The sequence below is a fragment of the Cyprinodon variegatus genome, unplaced genomic scaffold (assembly GCF_000732505.1).
Source record: "Cyprinodon variegatus isolate N-32 unplaced genomic scaffold, C_variegatus-1.0 Scaffold1847, whole genome shotgun sequence".
NCBI lineage: Eukaryota > Metazoa > Chordata > Actinopteri > Cyprinodontiformes > Cyprinodontidae > Cyprinodon > Cyprinodon variegatus.
In genome coordinates, this window is record NW_015152300.1 from 19,912 (window position 1) to 26,898 (window position 6,987).

At 38.9% G+C, this 6,987-nt stretch overlaps 1 long non-coding RNA gene across 1 annotated transcript in view; it reads left to right on the forward strand.

Moving 5' to 3' along the window:
• Window positions 1-6,483: 6,483 nt before the first annotated feature.
• LOC107104689 overlaps window positions 6,484-6,987 on the forward strand; it is a 1,041-nt gene continuing 537 nt past the window's right edge. Inside the window, exon 1 of the long non-coding RNA XR_001482278.1 lies at window positions 6,484-6,566. This is a non-coding gene — a long non-coding RNA (uncharacterized LOC107104689). The remainder of the gene's footprint in view (window positions 6,567-6,987) is intronic.

Genomic DNA, 6,987 nt, shown 5'->3' on the forward strand with positions numbered 1-6,987 from the left:
AAGAATCATTAGACTAAAGGTTATTGGTTCTTGATTAAGAAAATCATTTAATAAAACATTATTTGGCCAAACAATGTTTTATTCACCTCATGGACTTGCATTGTGAATTGGTTTGAAACATTCCAATTTCTCTAAATTAGAACAAAAGTTATGGTGAATTTATTCCATGTATGTGCAGAAATAACTGTTTGACCATGAGTAGTGCTCGAATCACTCTTTCATTTATTGTTCTAACACAGAGCTAGTAGGGCGTGTGTTCATAAACAATATATAACAGCCAAAATAATATCTGAATAAATGAGATATTTTCCACCCCTACTGGCGAGGGCAATAAACATCTTAAAGTATCAGAAATATAATTTCCCAGCTGGCATGGGAATTGAACAGAACATAAAATCACAACATTTAATTGGCGTCCCAGGGTGGGCCCATTGAATATAACATTTAATTGGTGTCCCAGCTTGGTGGTCATCGAATATAACAGTCATTCTGCATGTATATGAGAATAAACTTAGAGCCATCATTGAAAAACCGTGTGAAAGAATTAACATCAGCTCTCACCACTGAATGATGAAATCTTAAATGAATAATGAAACCTAAGAATCCAATACCAGATGTCCAAGCTTATAAAAGAAGAAAATATAACCTTTGACATTCGTGGAGCGTCAAAATATAGAAAATTTTAACAAAAGCTAATAACTCCAGAATATATTTTGGATATCACAATTGTTCCAACACACAGCTAGTAGGGCTTGTGTTCATAAACAATATATAACAACCAAAATAATATCTGATTAAATATGATATTTTCCACCCCTGAGAAAATCATGACTTAAATAAAACTAAAAACAGGATAAACTGATTGTGTTTCTGTGTTGATTATGGTTTTGTACAAGGAAATAACGCAAAATTAAAAACTAAGAAAAAATGCAATAAATAACACCTATCTATAATGCACTCTGTTTAGGTTTATTTTAGTTTCTCTGTATTTGTAGTTGTTTTCTAGCAATGTGTTTTTCTTGAATTACTCTCTGTTGCCCCCTTGTGTTTGTTTCCTTTCCTCTTGGCTTTCTTCTAGATGCTTCCATCGACACCTGTTCTTTGTCAGCACATTAGTCCAGTTGTTGTTTTGTCTCTTATATATTCTCTCCCTGTGCAGTTCCTCAGTGTTGGTTGTTCATCTTTTCCAGGCTCCCCACGTGAGTTTTCCCGTGAAGTTCTCTGGTTTTTTATTCCTTTTGTTTTTGTGCTTTGCTTTTTGGATTTTTGCCACAGTTAACTTGTTAAATCTTCAAGACTCGCCTCTACCTCCTGATCTCTGCTTTTGTGTCCTCAAAACCTCAGCCCAACCGTGACAAATCTCAGATTACTCTATAAATTGGTCAAAATCCAGTCTTACCTATTCATTTTTGTTTTGTAAAGACCTCCTATTTGCAACTGCATTAAGGTGTCATAGTTTAACGTAATTCTCTAAGTAGGTGATATTAGATATTTTCCGACAGCGCATCTGATGATCTCTCATGGCACACTAGTGTCACTGGTCTAACCCACATGCAGATTCTTGGAAACAACGCTGTCTTTAAAAGGTTTATTTACACAAAATACATAAATATTGCCAAGGTTGTTTGAAGTTGCTTAGGTGACTGGAACTCCGGAAGAACAGGCAAATCAGATTTAAGCTGAACGTGAATGGCAGGTTGATTTTGAAGAAGAGAGACTTGGGATATGAGGTGGATCCATCAGGGAGGAGTTTAAATGGGATCTGGGAGTTGGGGCTTAAGGGTTGAATCCGAGGTGGTAATGGCTGAGGAGGGTAGAAGAGTTTTAAGAGGATGTTGGAGGGTGGATCATGAGAGTAGTCAGTAGCTGCCAGCCAGTTGTTGCACAAGAGAATTCACAGCAAGTATGTACAGAATTTTGGATGTAGGAAGATTTGCTCAGAAACAGAATCCAAATGAGCTTCTAGATCCTGAATGAAACAAAGGGGAAACCAGGTAAGGTTAGTCAAAACCAGTAAAAAATATGCTAAGAGTCTAGAGGGCCAGAAGTTACCACTTAAATCAGTAATTGAAGTACTGGGAGCAAACTTCTTTAATAGTCTGGAGCTGATGAGGAACAGGTGCAGGCAATCAATCAGTGCAACCCAACCAACAATGCTCTCAGATGACCTCTGGATGATGGTCTTGAAAACTGCAGAAGAAAATAGAACATACTCCCAGACCCCAACACAGGGAATATAAAATATGTAGTTATCAACATATAACTGGTGGATTTGATAAAATTAAACCACATCCCACTATTAAAAAAGGTAGAAGATGATTTTGCCAGATGGAAATCCCTACCATATCACTTTTTGGTACAAAGGATAGCTTCAATAAAAATTATGCTCTTGCCAAAAATAAATAACCTATTTTTGATGATTCCAAGTGAACCATAATCAGAATGGTTTAAATCTCTAGATTGTTCCAGTACCAGATTTCTCTGGAAAGATAAACCCCCACATTTTAGCTGAAGACCTAAGAAAAATGAGGATTAGTATGCTCTATCTCCACTGCCCAGTCCCTGGCCTCTCCTTATCTGGGGAATGGCTCTCCCTTTCTAAGACGAGGGACAAGGTATTGGAGCTGCGGTTGGCATTTGAGGGTTGGGGAGTGATGGGGGGGACTTGGGGCCCCGGGTATGGGTTTTGGTCTGCCCCTAAAACTTGGTGCCTCGATCCCCTTGTTGAGGCTGGAGAACAAGATGTCTATTAAGGGCATTAGGTGAGTTGGCTCTCTGGGAGAACCCCTTCCCAGTTCTCTGCTTCCGATCTCGGATGCTTCCCCTGATCTGCTTAATCACAGTGCTGCACACATAGGATCCTGGAGTAGCAATCATCAAATGAGTGGCTCCTCCCATGCTGGTGCTGGCCTTTGCCCTAATTTTTTTTAACACATTAGTCAGCATCATTTATCATTTTTAACATTTCCAAGACACACATATGTAGGACATCAGGGTGGGCATACTTGGGGCACTAGAGGTGAGTCAGGCTTTTGGTTTGCTTCTGATGCTCATGTGCGCCTGTGGTTCTTGGTTGTTGGAATGCATTTAGACACAATTTTTAGGGTGGGAGGTGGGGAATTCTATGCCCCCAGACCTCCGACCCCGGGGCTCTGACCAGGGTCCATCTTGGACAAGACCCCTTTGGGCTTTGGCCCCTTGGGGGTCGGGCTCCGGGTGCTTTTGTCTGCCCTTCTCTGCTAGGTGCGGCTATCCCTATGTCTGCCTTCCTTGTGTCCAAATGATCTGGGGTTCTTCTAGATATCTGGGACTCATGTCAACTCTTATTCTATCAGGTCCCTAAGTCTGGGGCCACTGAACACCTGCTACTGAGCATATTCTCCCCCTGAAGAAGCTTTGTAAATCCTTTTTACGCGAACATACCCATGCAACCACACCACGTAAGTTTGGGTCCAGGTGTTCACGCATGCACACTGATACTAAATTCTAAGCTAAAGCTACAGATATATACCACCCAGAATAAAATTGTGTAATCACCATAGGTTTTTCCCCTCAAAAACTTTATTTTCATGGTATATACACAGTGTAAACAAAAAGAAGTTTCAATGCATACGTTTTTCAACAGTGAATGGGAAGCTTACAACAGTGAAATTAACATTTCCACAGTGAAGGTGAAAAGGTAAACAGTTTAAAGACATGGTGCAAAATGCAGTAGAAACATTGCATTCAGTTCTATATAAAGGGATTATAAAAAAGAAAATCCGCCATGTAGTGCAAATATGATGTTTACAAGTGGGAGTCTTGGTTAGTATTTTGAATAGAGTTTAAACAGTTCAACGGTCTGATGGCAGCGGGGAGAAAGCTGCTGCAGAACCTGACGTTCCTGCATTGAATGCTGTGAAGCCTCTTCCTAGAGGGCAGCAGGCAGAACAGTCCATGGTGGGGGTGTGAAGGGTCACTGATGCTGTTACGGGCTCTGGACATGCAGCGCTGGGATGAAATGTCTTTAATGGAGGGAAGAGGAGCCCCAGTGATCCTCTCAGTTGTCCTTACCCCTCTTCTCACTTCTTCAGTCTGAGGCGCTGCAGCCTCCACACCACACAGTGAGACAGCTGCTTAGAATGCTCTCTATGGTGCTTCTGTAGAAGGATGGGTGGGGACAGGTAGGCTTTCCTCATCCTCTACAGGAAATGCAAGTGCTTCTGTGCCCTCTTAACCAGTGAGGTGGTGTAAACAGTCCAAATGAGTTGAATGTGATGTGTACCCCAGGACTTGGTACTGCTGACCACCTTTACAGCTGAGCTTTCGATGAGCAGTGGAATATGGCTGGGCCAGTTCTTTTTGAAGTTGGCAATGATCTCCTTCATCTTCTCCACGTTCAGGATCAGGCTGTTGTCTCTACATCAGCCCACCAGCTGCTCCACCTCCTCTCTATAGTCCTGGTCATTGTCGTCTAAGATGAGGCCCACCACCGCAGTGTCATCAGCCAAAGTCAAAATCGTAATATGTCTTATGACTTCAGAAAAGTTTGAGGATATTTATGATGTTGCTCTGTTCTGTTGAACATTTAATGGAAATATAACTGCCGGGAAGGTAACTGGTCCACCCATTTTCTGATTCCTGTTGTTCTTTGATAAAAGCAGTTAAGATATATATATAGAACCTTTGTGGTTTCACTTTCCAGTTATTTACCTCATCTAAAAGTTATTCTACCGTTTTTTTTTTTTTAATTAAAGTATTTATGTCTGTTGTCGCAGCTCATTATGACTGATCGAGACAAGTCCAGACAGGAAACAGCTATAACATATGAGATCTGTTCCCACAGCAAGCCAGGGGGAGAAATTAGTGAACACTTGCACGCAGATACCAAAGCAAAGAACGGATTGTTTCGTTTCAAAGAAAATAAACCAGTAGGGACTGGTTGAGTTGGTATAAACATTCAAAGGTAAATATACGACACCACATCACTGGCTGCATCACACTGCATCACTGCATCAGTTAAAAATGATAATTGTTGATGGGCTTAAATCAAATACCTATATTTATTTGACATTGATAATTGATATCAAAATATGTGTAAAACATATACACAGCCTAATGGCAGCTGGTCTGCCCACCCTGGAAACTTGATGCTCTGACTTTGAATAAAACAATTTCAAGTAATATAGTAGTAAGTAAGTAAGTAGTAAGTAATATAAGTAAGGGGGTTGGGTTGATACGGTATCTCTTTTGTTCTATGCCCTGATTTGGAAATTATTGTTGTTTGTCGATATTGTTGTGCAGTTGTTTCAAACCAAAGGAGCTGCAGAGCCTCTAGAGTTTTTAATCCTTGTAACCAGCATTTCCTGCCCATATGCTCTTTACAAATTGATAACTGTAAAGTGGTAAAGTAGATGGATTACTTTAGATAGACAGAACACTGACTAATGTTTAATTGAAGTCTATGTGTAATTTTAATGTTGAAATCATCTGTGTTGCTCAGTACTTTGTTTACCAATATCATCACATCTAGAAAAACAATTCAGCAATAAAGGAAGAAAAAACTCCTGTAATATAATTTCCTCTCTGCTGTAGCTCAGTAGAAACTCACAATAAACTCAAAAGATGATCCAAAGCAGAAAAAGACATCTGTGGTGTTTGTGATGTTTGTCTATTCTGTTGGAAGTTTAACTGAAATATAACTGCCAGGCAGGTCTCCACCCAATTTTTTATTGCTTTTTTTTTTACTTTTACAAAAGAAGTTATGAAGTAAATCCTAGAATGAAATTGCTTCAGGGGAAATAAAAACCTTTTGACAGCCATCTGTACTCTTCCTACACCTTAGGATCTTTGTGGATTTATTGTCTGTTTATTTACCTCTTTTAAATTGTATTCTTCTATTTGTGGTTTCTTAACTAAAGTATTCATATTTGTTGTACCAGTTCACCATAACTAGTCTAGACAAGTCCCTACAGAAACAGATGTATGAACATTTTTACCATAGCACACCAACGACAGGAATTATTGGTGGCTTTGCATGCACGTCTCAAAGCATTGAGACAACAAAACATTGTTTTCTTTTATTCTTTGGGGGTTTCTTATTCTTTTTCTTTTTTACTTCTCGGTGCAGTTTCAGTGCTTTCATAGTCTGTATAATGATTTTTTTTTTAAATAAACATTTTCTTGATGAAAATAAATGACTTTTCCCCTTCTGTCTCTCCGAGTCCCGATATGCCACACCCTCTTGTTCCTCTACTCCACATTCTGCTTTCTGTCATTCTACACGTGAACCTCATAGGAATCAACTTTACCTTGGTCAGAAAGCCTTTTATGATTAATTTCAGACTTTCTTTTCTTTTTGATGAGTGAACAATTTTTGCAATAAATTTGTTCTTTACAAGGTAAGCTTTTTAACTTATTTTCTTTTCTTAACACCTAAACATCTATTTTCTAAACTAGTGAAACATATAACTACTGTAGTTTTAAAACATAATCTGTCTTTCAGTTTTTGGTTGTGGTCATGGATGACTTTGTTTGTGACAAACTAAGTCAGTGGGGTCTGAGTGAGCTCATAGAAAAATTTAGAGGTAAAGTATAACACTACATAACATTTCATGCCATTCATCTGAAAGACATAGCCTTAAACTTGTCTTGCTGTTTTACAACATCAAGTATCATTGAATGTTCATAACCTAAGTAATCATATTTGGAACACAATGAAAAGCTAAACACAAATGCAATGTTTATGGAGTTACTTAAGTAAATAATCTTCATTGTGATTGTGACCTGTAAAGTTCTTTAAAGCCTCAACACTCTTTACCACCTCCCAGAATCCAAACCTAATTTCCTGCAGAACCACTTAGGGCTGACCCAACATGTAGTACTTAATAGAATGACTAAATTCAGTCATACTTGATAACAAGAAATCAGACTGTGTTGTCGTAAAGTATGCAATGAAATAATAGCAATGACCCTTGTACATACACATTCAACACCTCTCTCTTTCCC